A 20206-nucleotide genomic window follows, 5' to 3' on the forward strand; every position below is an offset into this window, starting at 1 on the left:
CAGATGGCATCTTGTCCATGTTGTGTTGGCGGTAACCCCGATACGAAGTCCATAGCACTATGTTCCCACTTCCATTCGGGGATGTGAAGTGGTTGCAATGGCCCTGCTGGTCACTGATGTTCAGCCTTCACCTGCTAGCATGTCAAACACTGCCCTACATATTCAATAATCTTCATTTCATATTGCCACACCAAAAGGATAACCTCAAATCCTTGTTCATTTTCATAGTCCCTGGACGTACTATATACAGGGAACAGTTCACTTCTTCCACAATTGTTCTTTTATTCTCAACATCTACAGGCACAATATTAGTATTTATTCTGCTTGAGCCACCTCCTCTGTTTCATATTCAACGCCTTCTGTGTGAAGAAGTACTTTAAACTTTTACAATCTGAAAATATTTCACACCTTCCACCATACATATAACGCCTCTAGATATTTAAGGCGTACACCACTACAACCAACTCTAAATCATGTGTTTGTTAATTCTTTTCATATTCCGTGAGTTACTAAGAAGCGTATGCCACCACTTTTCCTTGTTCAATCAACACACACCCAAGTCCTTTTAGGGATGCATCACAATAGATCACGAAATTTCCATTCCCTGATGGAATGGTCAAAACTGGTGCGGTGACTAGTCGTTATTTCAACTCCTCAAAGCCTTACTCACAATCATTATTCCATTCAAACTTAGCATTCTTCCTGGTTAGGCGTGTCAAAGGCCCTGATAGTCTAGAAAATCCCTTCACAAACCGGCGATAATATCCCACCAGTCCCAAGAAACTTCTGATCTCCTGAACATTCTTCGTTCTCACCTGATTCACCACTACCTCTATCTCAATGGGATCTACAGAGATTCTAGACCAGGATATTACATGCCCAAGGAATGCAACTTTCTCTAACCAGAATTCACACTTCTTGAATTTGGCATACAGTCTCCTTTATCTGAGCATCTGAAGTACCAACTTTAAGTGCATCTCATGCTCCTCGAAACTCCTCGAATAGACTAGTATATCATTTATGAAAACCACTACGAACTAGTCCAAGTACTAATGGAAAACTCTGTTCATCAGATCCATAAATACAGCAGGAGCAATTGTCATTCCAAATGGCATGACCAAAAACTCATAATGGCCATACCAAGTTTGGAATGCTGTCTTGGAGATATCCTCTGCCTTGGCCTTCATTTGATGGTACCTAGTGCTTAGATCAATCATTGAATATACCTGTGTACCTTAAAGCCGATCGAACAAGCCATCTATATGGGGAAGAGGATACTTATTCTTAACAGTTACTTTATTTATTTCTCTGTAGTCTATACACATTCTCATCGTCCAGTCCTTTTTCTTTACGAATAGAACTAGCGCTCCCTAGGGTGATACATTGGGTTTGATAAATCCTTTATCTAACAAGTCCTACAACTGATCTTTTAACTCTCTCAACTCTACTGGAGCCATTCTATAGGGAGCTTTAGAAATTGGTGTCGTCCTTGGAAGTGACTCAATGGAAAATTTAATCTCATGGTCGGGAGGCAATCTGCGTAGCACCTCTGGAAAAACATCTAAAAATTCTCTCACCACTGGAATATTGGTAAGCTTCAATTCTTTCTTTGGAACTTCCTTTACATAGGATATATACCCCCCTCATCCGTCCAGGAGTAGCCTCCTCGCTTGAATGGCTGACACTAGCAGTGGTGAGGAATGCACGCGCGACCCCACAAATCTAAACTCCTACTTTCCATGAGGTCTGAATATCATCTCTTTCTGATGACAGTCGATGCTGGCATAATTAGTAGCTAACCAGTCCACTCCCAAGATCGTATAAAATCCATGCATGTCTAACCCTACTAGGTTAGCTGGCAATACTGTCCCCTAAATATCTACTAGGTAGCCTCTAAGCATCCTTCAACACCTCACTATCGACCCTGTTGGTGTGGCTACTAACAACTTAGTGTCTAACAACTGAGTTTCTACCCCACATAATTTAACGCATCCCATAGATGCAACGCCCCGATTTTCGTACAATTTTTTTTCAATAATAATAAATAAATATTCACTTGTCCTCAATAACATCCATAAATCGGCCACGTCAACCACCCTATTACCACTTATATGACCTGACCCGTATTGGGTACCGGGTTAAAATTTATTTCATTATACAACCTAATAGTGGAAGACATTATATACATATTAGTCAGAATACAATACCCAGAGTATCAACATACATCTATATACATCGCCATAACATACTCAAAAACAACTCAACTTTTGGGGAATTACACCTCCCCTCGTCCAGAAACTCACCCTGTGTGTCAGGGTCCCAACTCCCTATGATCACGGAGCTCTATCATCTGGCCTATTCCTATTCCCTGAAAAATTTAGAAAATTTGGGTGAGACACATCTTTGTAAGAAGGAATAAATTATTTACAGTGTGTGGCCATAAGAGTTCAATTATAATACACTTTACTTTTCAATTCATCATTTCATCTGAGAAAATACACTGATATACACATTCTCATAATCATATAGATATACAACACAAGCTTTTATAAGCTTTAAAATCATTTCTCAAATTCAATTATTTCTAACACATATTTATCTGCGAAGTTCCTGAGACTAGGGAAGGTTACCCGCCCATATAGGTAGCTTCCCTCTGCCCTAACACGTTATGCAACCAAGAATGGCCACATCTGATAACTATCAGGGCACTCACCTTACTCAGTAAGCTCTCAGGCGGAGAGTTTCACTTCGCCTCAATTAATTATATTATTAACTCATACAATTCCATTTCTTAATTTTACCATTCTCTATTTCTCAATTTTCATTATTTCTTTCATTTCTTATTTTAGCCAATTTATCATTCTTTCACTTTCCATTTCCATTTTACCATCCAGACTCATGAGTATCCTTGGTATTTAGTACCAACATCGCGTCTGTAACTCATGGCTACCCTAAGGATCTTTCTTTTCACGCCATGCTTCCCCCCATGGTCAAGGTTGTGCGACCCGAAGGCTGGATTTAACCGTGATTGGCTGACTCGATTAGATCAAAATATCATATCACATATCGCGTCTGTAGTATGACTGGCCGGACTATAGCCCTAATCCGAACTTAGGGGGCCCAACAACCCTACAAAATGGCACAGTCGACTGTCACACCACACGCTCCAAGAGTTCGTGCGGTTGCACTACATCGCTAGCAATGGTACCGTGCTCAATATCATAACCATTCATCAGGGTTCACTACCACATACCCCCAATGATTATGTGGTACTGGCATTTCATCAATCATATTTCAATTCCATATTGCAATATTCATAGTTCCCATTTTAACATTTCAGTATTTCCATAACAATATACATCATTATTCTAATATCAGTATTTCTCAATTCATCTCAAAATAAATGTTCTCATCATTTTCTGTGTACATTTCCTCATCTCATAATAGTATATATCATGTTTCACGTATTTCAACATTTCTCAAAATACCCATTTCAGTAATTCGCAAAATCTCATTTTTCATGCAAATCATTTTTACTCACATATAAATACCATATTTCATTATTTTCCACTAATCACAACAATAATTCTCATTTCAATATTTTATCAAAAATTACTCATCGTTATATTTCATATTTTTCAATACACGTAATATGCCACACAGTTCTCATATAATATTCATAACATATTAATTCCACACACCAAAACATTACCATTTAATATTACTCAAATGCCACACAATTTATCTGATATTTATATCATAATAATTTTCAGACAAAATATTATACGTTCATTTTCACATATTAATTCAAACAGTGATTCTAAAAATATTGTTATAATTTATTCCCCTTACCCGACTTACTGAGAGTCTCGTTAGGACCCAAATCCTACGCCCTTAGCGCTCGAAACTCAAATCCTGTAATTTGCATTTTCCCCATATTAATCAACTCATTTCACTAAAATAATATCCATATAACCTTTCCTAATCTCCATATACCCCAAATTGACATTTAAACTGACATTTAACACCCCCACATAATTTTTTGAATTATGCCTGCGGGTCCCGAAATTACACTCGCGGCGCTCACCCAGGCCCTAAATTCCAAAAATCCTACTTCAACCTTAGATGCTCAATATTCTAGCATTTCTAAATCAATCATAATTAAGTAAAAATAACCCCCATGATAACCCCCATATCCCAAATTTGGGGTTATGCCCACGATGACCCCACGAGAAATCTGTCCTGCTAGACTTACAGAGAATTACCCCTAAATTCCCGTGGTGGTGTCCGATCGTCGATTGAGCTTGTAATTTGCAAGAAATTGGGAAAAAAAGGGAAATTAGCTTGCCCCAGGAGATACGCCTACACCACTCCTACCACCAATCCGCTCCGGTACAAATGACAGCAGTGGAGAATGGAGTCCAGCGGTATCTTCTGATTTCCGATTGGGCGAGAATCCGTCACAGAACTGAGGTGAGAGGGAGAGAGAATGAGTGGAGAGAGAGAAAACTTGTAGAAGAAACAGAATAAGGGGGGGCTGCGCAGAGATGAAGAGACATCCTGAAGCTTCTATGAAGCTTTAGGAATGTTAATAATAATAATATTAATATTTAATTAATATTAATAATAATATATTTTATTAATAAAAATAAAAATAAATTTCAATTATTATTCTTTTTCCCTAAATTTAATTAATTAATTAATTAATTAATTTTTTTTTTTTGGGAATCACCCCACTAATCTTGTAGAATCATTTGTGGGGTTATTACAATAAAGTTGGTCTGCTGATGGGCCTCCCTGCTCCCAAGGGTTTTGTGCAATCTCAGTCATAACCTGCTAAGTTACACTGCGCAGAACTACATTAGAATCGCCGCCGCCCATACTAGAGGGCCCTGCACCATTATTACCATTGACGTGAGCACTACTACCCCCCGGGTCCATCCTGAAAAGAAAATAAACATGATTTAAGAACCCAATCTTCATAACATAACTATTATATTTATCTAATTGAAATTTCATATCATCAATTAACCTAACGTCTTTGTTCTTAATTTAAGATTCAGTCCTGCAACTTAGAAACACAACCTGACAACAGTTTACTATGACTTTCCTGAAATCGTCACCCCAAGAAAGACACAGAAACCACTATGGAAATCCTGCTTCTAGACTGCAGAACAAAACCCAAAATTCTTATCTTAATTTCCCAACCTTGACTCACTAAAATCTTGAGCTACCCATTCCCTATCTTCTTCAAAATCTGTTTCTATACTCTAGTTTTGTTTCCGCTGTACACTAAAGTCTACAAAACCTAACAACCTAGACTCTGATACCAGCCTGATCTAGACTGCCAAGGGGGCACACTACTCTACTCTAGCTCAATCAACTATCCATCTCCCACACTCTATCTAAGAGATGTGGTAGCACTACTTGATTTGATAGCTACGGTATGGTGCTCTGAAACTAAACTAAGCCATTAGGGTTCTGGTATCAGATAATATATTTCTTATGTAACCGTATAATACCGTTTCATGATTCTATGTAAAATATGTCATAATATTATTTCTAAATAACTGTTATAAATTTATTTGGTCGCGACATTTCCGTCGGCTAAATATCACGACATCTGCGCCAGCTGAATATCAAAATATACTGAAAATATTATTTCTGTCCTGTTTATAGTTTTTCCTCAAAACTGTCGTCAATTCATGCTTATTCAGTAGAATCATAAAATATTCTGACATACCATTATTCACAGTAAAATTTATACTCATGTCACACACAAGTGAGTACTACTCTGTAATATATTATCTAGCCTAGGAAGAACATATTTTACTGACAAAATAATATTAAATTTGTTTTCAAAGTTTCCTCAAGTCACATCAGTATTCCCAAAAACTATACTAAATCATATATAAATTTCTGAATCAAGTACTGTATATTCAATAATTAACCTGAGAAGCCTGTTGAAAAACCCTAAACCACACCCGCAACATTCAGAACTTTAAACCCTAAAATCGCATTATTCCTAGTTCAATTAACTCAACCCCAATATATTTATCATCTAACACATTTCTTGGGTCCACATATCCCAAATAATCATTTAAACCTTAAAAAAACTCACTTACCCTGATTTTGGAGTGCTGCCCAAGGAATCCAAATCAACAATCCGCTCCAGTCCACTTGCAAAGAATCGCCCCTAGATAATCATGGTAACTTTTTATCATCGATTTGGGCAAGAATCATGCCATAATTGAAAAGAGAAGGGAGAGGAAACCTAAAGTTATAGAGAGAGAGAGAGAGAGAGAGAGAGAGAGAGAGAGAGAGAGAGAGAGAAAGAGAGAGAGAGAGTGAAGAGAAACAAAACCTTCGCTGAAAATATGATTTGAACATTTATATAGACGGCTGTCCACGTGGCCTCGTCGCCAAGACACGTGTACTTGTTGAAGAGTCCTAGAAGGGAGTTTGTCGACGAAGAATGGGTTCGTAAACGAGTCATAGAAGGCCGTTTGTCGACAAAGATAATGGGTTCGTCGACGAACCCTTAATGGCCTGAAATTCTCTGCTCTTGGTATCCTCTCGTTGACGAGACACGTGTACTCGTCGACGGAACCAAGAATGACGTTTTTTGATGAAGGCCATGGGTTTGTTGATGAGTCTTTGCCGACGCCCCTTTTAAATTCTTTTTCCCTTCTTTTCTTTCTCTTTCCTTTTCTTTATTTTTTTCATAAATTAAATTTTCTAGGTCTCTACAGTTCCTCATGGGATTAAAAATCCTCATATGGACTGTGAAACCAAGGATTCATTTGACATGTATTATTATGCAATTAAATTCAATGTTTATTTTTTTTTTGTGTGCCTTGTTCTATGTTTAGTTTTCATCTTTGTACATGTTTTAATTTATAAATTATTTTAAAAAGGTTATCAAAATTTTGCAAAGAAAGAAAAACTATCAAGCTATTCGTGACCAAAGCATTATTATAGCTCAGCCACAAAATATGGAGTTACTTGAATCAAGTCTGAATGAAGATCTTCATTCAACAAGAGACTTGGGGCTAGCAAGAATCTGTAGCAGATCCAGTCTAACTTATAAAACAGAAACACCCATAGTTAATGAAGATAAACCATTATCTATACCCCCAATCACCATATAGCCTTTTTTTCACAAGGGGCTAGCATTAAACCAACATAGTCAACAAGGACAAAGAGGAAGAAGGCCAATAAATTGGCGATAAGGATCATATAACATACATCGAAGAACAACTAAGGTCAATTTTCAAGGTATATAAAATGGAGGTGTGGGAGATTTTGAAGACCTGTGTGTCTCCACTTATTTTTTCCTACTTAAGAAATTTAAGTTTCCAAACTTTGACAACAATAACTAGATGGGATGTCCTAAGCTTCATTTTCAAATGTATGCAAGGAATATAACTCCATGCCAAAATTCAAAATCTTTTTATCTATATATTTCATAAGAGTTTAATTGATCTAGCCCCAAAGTGGCACTCCTTGCTAGAAAAAAGTTGAGTTTAGAAGTGGGGGATTTGGCTAATCTTTTCCTATCAGTTTAATGTTGATATTTCTATAGACCAAATGAGCCTTCAAAACATGCAAGAGAAAAATTCGGACACTTTTAAAGATTATGCTAAAATATGGAGTGAGGTTGTTGTGTAGGGCAATCCTCCACGATCAAATAGTGAGATGGTTAGCACTTTTGTATGTACATAAAACGGAATATATTATGATAAACTAAATATAAAAAGTTTGTACAATTTTGCAACAATTATGGTGATTAGAGAAAGAATTAAAAACAGTTTGAAATCTGAGAATTTGACTGGCTACACCACTCTAAAACCATTTGAACAAGTCACTAAGAAGAAGACTTTTGTTAAGAAAGGGAAGAAAGAAAGCAAAGTAGGTGTGGTTTCCTAAGGCAAGGTGCAGAATCAAAACTTAACTCAAGAAATTTGCACATACACCACTCAAGTAGTAATCAATTCACAGACTAATATACCTAGCTCACCAAGTGCTAATCCAAGTGAAACAAATTATAATTCTAAGGCATATAAAAGAGTTCACCGATTTGCCAATTCCTTTGGTTGATTTGTATCACCAAATGGGAGTTTAATGAAAGATTGTACCTATACCCATGAAATAAGAATAGGATATAAGAATCCACAATCTTAATGTATTTTGTGAGTATTATATGACTACTCCTATCATGCTAGCCGTATTTGCTTAGCTCTTAAACATAGAGTTTAAGATCTTATTAACACCAATATCTTGAAATTTTAGGTAGTTGGAGACGCTCTAATTCCAATATGAAGAAAAAATTTTTACTTGACCATGGAAGCACATCTATAAATGCTCTTGAAATATGTGAAGTTTATAGTGCCAATAAGCTAATATCCTCTGTCACCATCACTTGTACACTCATTTTCGTCCAATATTTTCCATTATCTTCACCTGCTATTCAAACCTTGATCTTTAAACCACCTATTGGCCTTACAAGGCTTAATATCCTATTTTGATGCTAACAAACAAGTGGAACTTAACATGCTTTTGTTAAGTGATGTGTTTTCAGGACTTAATGAAGAATGCAAGGTTAAAGAGTTCATGAAAGCTTGCACTTCAGATAAGGATGATTATATCAAGCCTGAAGCATGGACTTAAAGATAAAGCCTAAAGATCAAGAGAGCATAAGGATTAAGGAGAAGTTGATGAAAGCTCATGACAAATTCAGATCAAATGAAGCCTAAACTTCAAAGGCCATATTTTTGAGAGCTCAGAGAAGTTTGAAAGATCGTAGAAGTCTGAAAAATTAGAGATCAGCAAAGAAGATCAAGAGGCCTCAAAGCAAAGAAAGTGTCAAATCAGCTTAGGACAAAGTCTTTGTAAGTACTTCAAGTGGTTCAAATATGAGTTTTTCATTTTGAAGCTCATTAGGCAAAGCCAAACTTAGAGGCCTTAGTCTTAGAATATGCTTTTCAAAGTTAAACAAGTTAATATTCTAAGATAAATTAAGCAAAGATGAGAGAGACAAACATTTATTTTAGAGAAATAGTCAGCCAACAGATGACTGTCTGTATATGGACAGACGAATGGCAAGTTAAAGAACTGAACTAAGAAGAACAGAAGCCTGATAGATGACTGTCAACCAGCTGACAAACGACTGCCAGTGAAAACTGAGACATTCGTGCATGTTTTGTCAGCTGACTGCCACTATTCTGAGTATGGTTTAAAACTGAGTTGATTAGGTGACATACGACTGCCACTTTGAGGACAGGCGACTGCCACCTCTCTGTTTGTGAATTTTGCAGTTGTAATGGATGGACAGCCAACTGCCAATGACTACATAGTCGCCTGGCTCACGACAGATTTCAAAATTTCCAATAGGCATATTTTTGAAATTTAAATTATTTGAAACCCAAACTAATTTACAACTTGGACCCTACTCCAAGTAAACTTGGGAAACAAGCTAGATACCTTTCTACATCTATAAATAACACCCCAAGAGATTAAGAAATCAGTTTAGCATTCAAAATATCTCTCAAACATTCTGAAATTCTGAAAGTTCTTCATTGCTCACATCTTGCACGAAATATACTAAAGTCTTACTAATTCTACTCACCAATCTTGTGCTTCAATTACTAATTCTTTGATCTATTGAAAGAACCCTACGATGATACAACTCTAGAGCTTCAAATTTGAATTTCATATTCTGAATTTTATTGAAGTATTGTATTGTGCTGTAATTGTTGTACTAATAAGCACTTTGTGAGAGCATATTCTTTGTACACATATTTTGTTTGTGTTTCTTGTAAATTGACGAATCCAAGGATTGTTTGGATCATTGGCTAAGCAAGGGGATATTGCTTTGAGAGGCGGGCTTTAACCTAGTTAAGGAGTGACCAAACGAGGGGACATCGTTTGGAGAGGCAGGCTCTAGCCTAGTGAAAGAGTGTGTAAAGGTATTGTTCTGCCCGGTAAAGGTATAGGTTTAGTAAATCCTTTGGTGGTTTTCCAAAGGCGAGGATGTAGGCTGGGTATAAGCCGAACCTCGTAAAAATCCTCGTCTCACTCTCTCTTTCCCTTACTCTTTACTTGCAGTACATATACAATTGCGTGGATGTTTTAAATTTCTAAATCATACAACCTACGTAATTTGGAAATCAAGTAAACTTAAAGTTTAATTTTGATTTTGGTTGCAGAAACCGAAAGGGAGTACGTTGGTTAAACCATACTTTGTGAAAACCATACGGGAGTACGTTACTTAGTTAAACATCCCAAAGATAAATTAACTAAGAGTTTATTTGGATTTTGAATATTGGGAAGAGTATTGGATTCTATATTACATATCATATTAAAGAGGCAAATCCATTTATATAGGGCTTTATATCAGCAAACATAACATTTCATTTATACAGGGCTTAATTCAATTTTATATCTAGGGATGACAACATAAGCTATATTGTGATTGATTGGTTTAAAGTTTGATATTGAGTGGTTTGTGTTTATATTCCAAAGAGTGCTGAATCTTCCATAAATCTAAATAGTGTTGCAGTTAACTTATACTTGACAAATCATTTGGTTATTTGGTTCAAACATTGTGTTTGATTGGTTTGGTTGAATGATTGATTACTTGTTTAGCTAAGCAATAGTGTTGTTGGTTAGATAAATGAATCTAAGTTCTTTTGTGATTAAAGAGTAAAACAAACAAGTCAAGAATTGGTTAAAATAAATAAAAGAAGTTTAAGAATTCCCAAAAGGAATTAAAAGAAAGTTTTAAAATCCAATTCACCCCCCCCTCTTGGGACTACACCTTGCTTTTCACCACCTACTCCATCCCCACATTCTTCAAATTAGTTCTGTAAAGACCCAAAGAATTATTGTAATTAAATAATAAAAGAAAAGAGAAATAAAGGAAAATTTCAAAAGGTACTCACAGGGTCTCGTCGACGAGCATCCTTCTTGGGCTCGTCGACGTGGACACGTGTCTCATCGACGAGAACTTACTGAGAGAGGTTTAGCAAAGCCTAAAGTTCATCGATGAGGGTTACAAGTTCATCGACGAACTCCCTTCGTGGAATCATCGATAAGGTGGCGTGTCTCGTCGATGAATCCACATTTTATAAATATGCTTAACTTAGGTTTTCCAACGAGAAATTCATGCAAGTTCTCTCTCTCTAAAATCCTCCCTCTCCTTCTTTCTACAATTCTAGCTTTGTTTTCCGCCGGATCGATGATCGAAAGCCACCACGCTACTCTTACGAAGATTCTCTTCAAGTCTGTTGGAGTAGATTGTTGGTTAGGCCAACTTGGGCACCATCCTAAAGTCAGGGTAAGTTGATTATCTAGGTATTTTCAGTACTACTAGGCTCATTTGAGTTTAGATTTTGACTTATGTGGGAATATACTGGTGTTTTGTGGAGTAAAACTAAGGTATTATGTTTTCAAGATTAGGGTGTTTTTGGGACCCTGCAGATATGGGTTGAGTACCCTGGTAGGTATATTTCCGGGAGCTCAGGTAAATTATGTTTTCAAGATTAGGGTGTTTTTGGGACCCTGCAGATATGTGATAATTATTATGGTAAATTCAGTTGTTTGACTGGGAATTATGCGGGTGTTATTTTAGGGTGTTGAAAATTATAAATGTGGCATGCATAAAATTATAAATAGTATTTAGAGCCCAGATAGTTAGGTGAGGGGAATATATGTTATGCCAGTGTTATTAGACATTTTACCAGTATAATATAGTATTTGATCAAAGCATGAAAATTATACAGTTTTACAGAACATACTTATAGAGTTTTATTGAATTGTGTGGCATGAGAAATATTGGAATATTATAAAATATGTTATGCAGTTTTACAGAAGCATGATTAGATAGCCTACAAAGTTATGAAACATAATTTATACAGTTTTATATACAGAGCTACGACTATACATAATTATACAGAAATATAGTTTATATGACATATAATATTTTAAAGAATCAAGCTTATACAGTATATTATAGAATTATGATTACGTAGTATATTTCAGAACAAGATTGTACAATGTTTTACAGAATTGATTATACAGTATTTTAATACCATGATTATACAGAAATATATAGAACCATAATATACAAAATATAGAACCATGATAGACAGAAGTATAGTTTATACAAAGTATAGAGTCATGACAAATAGAATATAGAATTACAGTTACAGAATATACAGTTATTATAGTGTCATGGTTATAAAGTTGATACATAATCATCGTTATTACAGAAATATAGAATCATGGTAAAATAGTTAGACTTATATAGAAATATTATTGTACAGTATCAGACCCCGATGGAATACAACAATTTATAGAGCACAATACCATCGCGATACAGTATAGAAAGTGCAACCATACGTCTCAAATAGAGTAAGGTATAGCCAATTATGCCCTTAGGTAGAGTTGTGAACTCCCAGGCGTCCGGACCAAGTGCTGTGGGCCTTTCGTGCTACAGACATCTAGATATGCATACAGTTAGACTAGCACTGCAGGGCCAACCAATGTTTAGCCCCGCCTACGGGCCGCACAACCCAGTCATGAGAGGGTAAGTCATGACATATCTAGGGGGAAATTTACAAATATATGGTTATGTATAGTACACACAGAAAGCAAAGATTACGTACTATAGATAGAAGTACTTTTGAATAGATAACTCAGAAATTTTCATATTCTATATGATATAAGCATGTGTTATTATATAGATGTTTTTCTTGATGTATATCGTATATAGTATTAATTAAATGATATGTTAAGAAATTAACTCATATGCGACACATTGGTAATAACATGTTTCTCCTTACTAAGAGGTGTCTCACCCCAAAAGACTAAATAAATAAGTGATGAAGGGGGTAATGAAGTTTCTATAACAGCTCAAGATTAGTGATTATAATATTATAGAACAACTAAATAAGACTCCAACTAAAATATTAATACTTAATTTGCTCATATTTTCAAAAATTAATAGAAAAGTTTTAATTGAAATTTTTGTATAAAACTCATGTGCCTTACAATGTTTTACTTGAACAGTTGGAAAATATGGTCAATTTTTGTTTTGTTAGGACCTTACAGATACCTTCTTATACCCCTTAGGAACATAGCTTATATAAATGAGGAAATTCTAGCTAAATGAAGAGGTCATGCGAGTCCTTTGCAAATAAATGAGAACAGTTAGATAATCATACCTCAAGTACTAGCCGACAATGGTTCAACTCTCAATGCTTGTCCATATTCAACATCGATGAAATTGGGAATAAATAAGTCATCAATGAGAAATAGTACTTTGATAATTAGGGAGTTTGATGGGATCGTGAGAGAAAGTGTTGGTGAAATTGATTTGAATATTGAGATTCCTTCCTGTACCTTTGAAATTGAGTTCCATGTTTTGGAAATCATACCTTCTTTCGATATGCTATAGGGTAGGCATTGAATTCACAAAGCTAGGGTAGTGTCATCTTCTTTGCATTAGAAGATAAAGTTTGTTTTGGAGACCATCTGATTACTGTAAATGGAAAATAAAGTGCCGAAACAATCAAAGTAGGAGTGGTACTTTTGTTTTGAGTTGAACATACTCCACTAGATTGTCTTTTTAACATTATTGAAACAATGTCTCAAGCTTTTGGTGGAGAAGAGACAGAAGTTTTAGAACCAAAATTTTTAGAAGTCATCATGATGACTACAAGATAAATGTTGAAGCAAAAATATAAGTTTGGAAAAGGTTTGGGAAAGCATTTACAAGAATAATTGAACCAATTGTATTAAGAACCTTAAGGATACTTTTGGTTACGGTTCTCAACCAACCAAGAGGTATAAGGCTGAAGCATTGCTCAACATAGAGTAAATAGATTTGCTAAAATTGAAGGAAGAATCCCATATGAGCTAGGACTAATAATCCCACATATCTGTTATAATTTTTTAAAGTCATCACATGTTACGTGTCATGGATCAGAGGCAATTCTAGAAGAAGATATCAAACACAAGGAATTTATAGAATTGTTTGAAGATAAGATGTAATTTAACATGATTGATCAAGAGGAGCATCAATTCAATGTTCCTAAAGTTGCATCAAGATTGCTTGATAATTAGACCACTATCGTCCTACCCATCTACAAGTTATTTGCTGAACATGAAATCTTTATTTGGTGACCTGTGCCAAAAATAACGTTTCTTGACTCTATGAGTCCAATCCGGTTTTGATAATGACAAATCACTGGGTATTTGATATGTGCATTGAGTTTGTGAACATGAACCATATTAAGCATGCACGGAAGGACAACAAGTCATGGAAGTCATAAAGCAAAGCATATACATATCTTGACAAGATCCATGGAACTCAAAGAGTACGAGAATCAAGATACAAGCGGCAAAGTTCAAGAACATTTAGTAATGGGTATTTAGAACTCATGTACTTACATTTTCATATGATTTAATTTGAGACTCAACATAACTTAGAATGATTTTAGGATTCATGCATTTCATTTATATCATTAGGGGACTTTCATGGACTTAGAAATACTTTTAGAATCATGGAAAATATGTTTTATAAAATACCCAAGAAAGAGAGCAAAGCAAAATTTTAAATTAGAGAAGAAAAATTGAGAAAAAGGGGACTTCGGTAGCCTGAACTCAACCTCAGTCACCTGACGAATTTCTTCAGGAGCTTGAAGATTAAGTTCGGTAACCTAAACAATTAATGGGAAACACAGCAAGTTGGCCGAGGTACTTCGGTCGCTTGAACTTGGGACTTCAGGAGCCTGAACTCGCCACTTTAGGAGCCTGAACCTCTCTTTAAGTGTTTGACCTTATTTTCCAAGTTAATTTTTCAAAAGTTTAAGGGACTTCGGTCGCCTGGGCTTCAACCTCAGTCGCCTAACCTTGCGGGAAGAACTTAAAATTTTGATTTTTATTAAAAGAACTCGGAGCTAATTGTTTGATCCAACGGTTGAGATCAAATCTAAGGGTAAGACACTATATATACTGAATATCTAAACCCTAGAACGAGGCTAAGACACACAACAAGAGAAGAACATATCTTATCGCAAGAACATAGAGAAATTTGAGCTGATTGCTATACGATTGCCTACACTTCAACTTCTAATCATCGAGCTTAGGTAAATCATCTCAGAATCTTGAAGGGAACTCGTTTACTCATCTGGATTTTCATTCTAGTATTGAGATTTGATCATTCAAGTTATTATTTTCAAGAACTTCTCATCTCATTACTTGTTATTGAATATCATTAGAGAAATTGGTTTTTGAGTTTGCACGTACATATAAAAAAATTGCTTTTGAAAAGATCATTACTTGAGAAAGTTTTTTAGCTATTGGTTGATTGGTTTTTGATTCAAGAGCATATATATATATATAGTGTTCATAGAGCTTATTATTGAAAAGTCTATTTTTGATAAAGTATTAAAAGGTAGATCGTGAATGTGCATATACTTATACATATAACTTGATTAAGGTTGTGTTAGTGATTGAATGGTTTGATTCAAGTGTGTATCCAGTTAAAGGATTCATATTTTAGATATATTAAAACACTTGAATATATATCCTAGGTATTCATAAATATTTATTTTTTTGAGGGATATTTTGTTTGGAAAATCTTATACTCAGTTTTTAGATCTTTGAATTACATATCGTTTATATTTGCATACTACAAATATCGGGTTGTGGTTAAATATTTGAAAGAAAGCTTTTTAATATAGATTGATAAAATGTTCAAGATAAAGCTTTTAACAAGTTCACATTAGATATATTTGTGCATCTTTACAAAGTGAACTAGAACCCTAATATACTCCAAAGCATTTCAAATATTTATTTACTTAGGAGTTTTGTTAAAAAGGGGTTTTGTGTGTTGAAGCATACCATACATAAAACAATTGTATCATTTTCATACATTCTGAGCTTCAAGTTTAATCATATGTTAATGTGTTAGGAATTTGATTCGTACTCACAAGTTTTTGTTGGAAGCAATTTTGAGTGTTACGGATTTCATTGTATTCACGGTTCGACTTGCGAACCGGGATTTAAGGAGAGAGTTGTATCTCTTGTAAGCAACGGAGTAGGAGTGAGTTATGCCTCTTGTAAGCAGCTGATTGTAAGGGAAGCTCCATCCCAATTTAAGGAGCAGGGATTTAGTGAAATCCTTGTGTGGTTGCTCAAGGCGAGGACGTAGGCCAAGTTGGCTGAACCTCGTAAAAACCGTGTTTGTCTTCTCTCTTCCCTTTATTCTTTACTTTCAGCACTGCATTTAAATTGTTTATATTGCATGTATAGGTTGGATAGCATTGCACATAATTAATTGAGTAATACGAACTCATTGGTAAATATATAAGAAGGGATTAAGAGGTAAATAAGTGTCAAATAATTTTTAAATACCCAATTCACCCCCCCCCCTCTTGAGATTACACCTGATTCAACAACCTTTATTACAAATAGCCTTGTTTTTTCGTTTTGCATTATCCCATGTGTTTTTGCATCTTTGTCTTTATAACTAGTTAATTTTATTACAATATAAAATTAAAACCTTCTTTGAACCTTGAGAACTTTGTTGATTGCAATGAGAAAACTTTGTATAAACCTAGTGAAAGATACGAAGAATTAGATCCATTAAAAGAGCTTTTGAGAATGTTGCAGCATGAAGATGAACATATCTAACCACACATAGAAGAAGTAGAGGTTGTGAATCTAGAAATGGAGAATGTCCCACAAGAGGTGAAAATTGGTACCAAGATGAATTCATATGTGAGACAAGAAGTGGTAGATTTATTGCATGAATATAAAGATATATTCACTTGCTCTTATCAGGATATGCCTGAATTTTATATAGGTGTGGTGACTCATCAAATATCAATATGGCCTAATTGCAAATTGTGAATAGAAGCTTAGAAGGAACGCACTACATGGTAGGTGAAGATAAAGGAGAAGGTTAAGAAATAATTTGATATAGGATTCTTGAGAGTGTGTAATTATCTAGAATGGGTAGCTAACGTTGTTCTAGTTACCAAAAAGGATGATAAGTAAAGACAAAAATGTTGATTATTGGGATCTAAACAAGGCTAGCCTTAAAGATAATTTTTTATTACCTCACATTGACATGCTAGTGGACAATATAGGAGGTAATACATTGTTTTTATTCATGAATTGTTTCTCTAGATAATCAAATCACGATGATGAAAGAGGATAAAGCAAAAACCAAATTCATAATCAATGTGGCACGTTTTGTTGCAAAGTGATGCATTTGGGTCAAGAATACTAGAGCTACTTATTAAAGGGCCATAGTGATATTGTTTCATTACATGATGTATAAAGAGATTGAAGTATATGTGTATGATATAATGTTCAAGTCCAAAACAAAGGAAGAGTACCCAAGATCTTGAAGAAATTTTGACAGATTAAGAAAGTACAAGTTGAGGTTGAATCCAGCTAAGTGTATCTTTGGAACAATGTCTTAAAAATTATGAGGATTTGTTGTGAGTCAAAAAGGGATTGAGGTTGATCCAACTAATATTTTAGCTATTGAGAAACTAGAACCTCCCTCCACTTAGAAACAAGTATGAGGAGTCTTTGGAAGGTTGAATTACATTGCATGATTCATATCTTAATTGACTACCATATATGAAAGAATTTTTAGATTGTTGAAGGATAATCCTTATATTTGGAATGATGAATGATAATAATATTTTGAAAAGATCAAAGTGTATCTAATGAATCCACCACTTTTGTTGTGTTTGATTCCTAGAAAGCCACTAATTCTTTACTTAATGGTATTGGAAGAATGTCAGAATGATGAAATAGAAAGGAAAGAAAGAGTTCTTTTATATCTCACAAAAAGTTCAATTAGTGTGAGTCAAAATACTTAGTCGTGGAAAAACATATTGTACTTTAGCTTGGGTAGCTCACATATTGAGACAGTATATGCTATGTTAGACTACTTACTATATATTTCATGTAATGCCCCAACTTGGGTCTGCCAAGGAGCCCTACATCTCTCCTCCTCATCCTGGATCAAACAATAGGGGGGTGGGCCTTATCAAACTAATGATTGACCCCACAAACCAACACATGTCATTTTTAGTGTGTTTTTGTCCTCACTTATACAATTCTTGAGAAAACTTCCCAAAAGGTCACCCATCCCAAGATTACTCCAAGCAAAGCACGCTTAACCGTGGAGTTCTTATGGGAAGACTTCCGAAAAGAAATGTGCACCTTATTGATATGGGCAGTAACATCCAATTCTTTAAACCTTTCATCCACGGGGTATCACATTCTTCCTTACTTATCAAGAGTCTTCTCATAAGAACTTCATGGTTAAGCGTGCTTGATTAAGAGTAATCTTGGGGTGGGTGACCTTCTGGGAAGTTTTCTCAAGGAGTGTGTGAGTAAGGAAAAACACACTCAAAAGGACACGTCTTGGTCTGTGAGGCCAATTATTAGTCCGATAAAGCCTGCCCCCTTGTTGTTTGGTCCAGGTGGAGGAGGAGAGACGTAGTGCTCCCTAGCAGATCGAGGTTGGGGCATTACATTTGGTATCAGCGCAATAGGTTATAGGTTCGTTAGACTTTAGGAAATAATTTTACCAGAGCATGGGCATAAACCATGATTTGGGTAAGATCGGGTAAATTGGGATGTTTTTATTTTTCCTATAACCTTGGTTAAACTTTAAAGATAAGGTTATTATTTGAAAATAACTTTGGTCCTTTCCCTAAGAATGGACCCGAACAACAACAACATGAGTGTTGAAGGAAACGAGAATAATATGGGGACTTGCAATGGAGAAGACATCAATGCTACTATGGTGTTACGAGATATGACACAAGTCATTGTGGAATTTCTACGGAACTCCAAGGAACGAAATGGTCCACCAACCCATGAAGGTTGTACGATTGAATAGTTCAATTGAATGCACCCTTCGATTCAACTCTTAAGGAACAAGTTGATCCAATTGCTGTAAAAGATTGGGTGCAAGAAATGGAAGAAATTATACAAGTCCTTCAATGCACGGATGAACAAAAGGTGCTATATTCTACCTATAAAATGACTAGTGAGGCCAAACGCTGGTGGAACTCGAAAAAGTTATTTCTAGAGGAAGGACCAAATCCAACAATCCTTACATGGGAGTGTTTTAAGGAAGTCTTCTTTGAACGATTTTACCCCAAAACCACCAGAGATGCTAAAGTCAAGGAGTTTTTGGAGGTAAAATAAGGAAATATGAACGTACAACAATATGCGAAAAAATTAGTTGAATTGTCTCGGTTTGCATCATATTTGGTTTCGAACGACTCAAACAAAGCTTGAATGTTTGAAGAAGGCTTGAACTCAAGGATTTATGAATTGGTAGCAGTATTCGAGGTCGAAGACTTCTCAAAATTTGTAAACAAAGCAACGAAGGCAGAAGAAAGTCTACAAAGGAGTGCGGAAATATTCGACCAAAGAAAGAGGCCCATGCCACAAAGGTTTCCCTCTGGTAGAAATCAGGGACCTTGGAAAAGGAGTGACAACAACAATAATGTGGGGCAAGGGGAAGCAAAGAGAAATCCAAATAATGCACAAAGCACCCCTTGTCCAAAATGCAAAAAAATACACGGGGGTGAGTGTCGGGCCTAATTAGGGGTCTGTTATCGATGCGGTAAACCTAGTCACTTGCAACGAGAATGCCCACAAAACAACTCCTACAACCCAAATCAACAATGGGGAGGCAACTAGGCACCTCGAAACAATAATCAATAGAACACTGCTCAGGAGAGAAAATTGTTCAGCTTCCATTTCTCTATATGAAGGCATACTATCACACGAATCACTGCATGACTCATCACCAGATTCTTTAGATGAGCTAGTATAGGTGTTTTCCTCATCATCTTTTGCCATGAAGTAGATGTTCGCCATGTCTTGATGACTTGATTCCTTCTTTGATTCACTTGAACTCGAGTCATCCCATGTAGCTTTTATAGCCTTCTTTTTCTTCTTCTTAGCATCCTTCTTATGTTGCAGACAATCAGGTTTAATATGTCCAACCTTCTTACAATTATAACAAGTAGGGGTTTCATTCTTTGTTTCCTTTTTCCTTGTCTCCCCTTTGTCAAATTTTGAACCTTTAAACTTTCGAGTGAACTTTTTATTCTATATCAACATCATCTAATTCATTTTCTTCTTCTTCTTCACT

This window comes from Malania oleifera, chromosome 12 (assembly GCF_029873635.1).
Source record: "Malania oleifera isolate guangnan ecotype guangnan chromosome 12, ASM2987363v1, whole genome shotgun sequence".
Lineage (NCBI taxonomy): Eukaryota > Viridiplantae > Streptophyta > Magnoliopsida > Santalales > Ximeniaceae > Malania > Malania oleifera.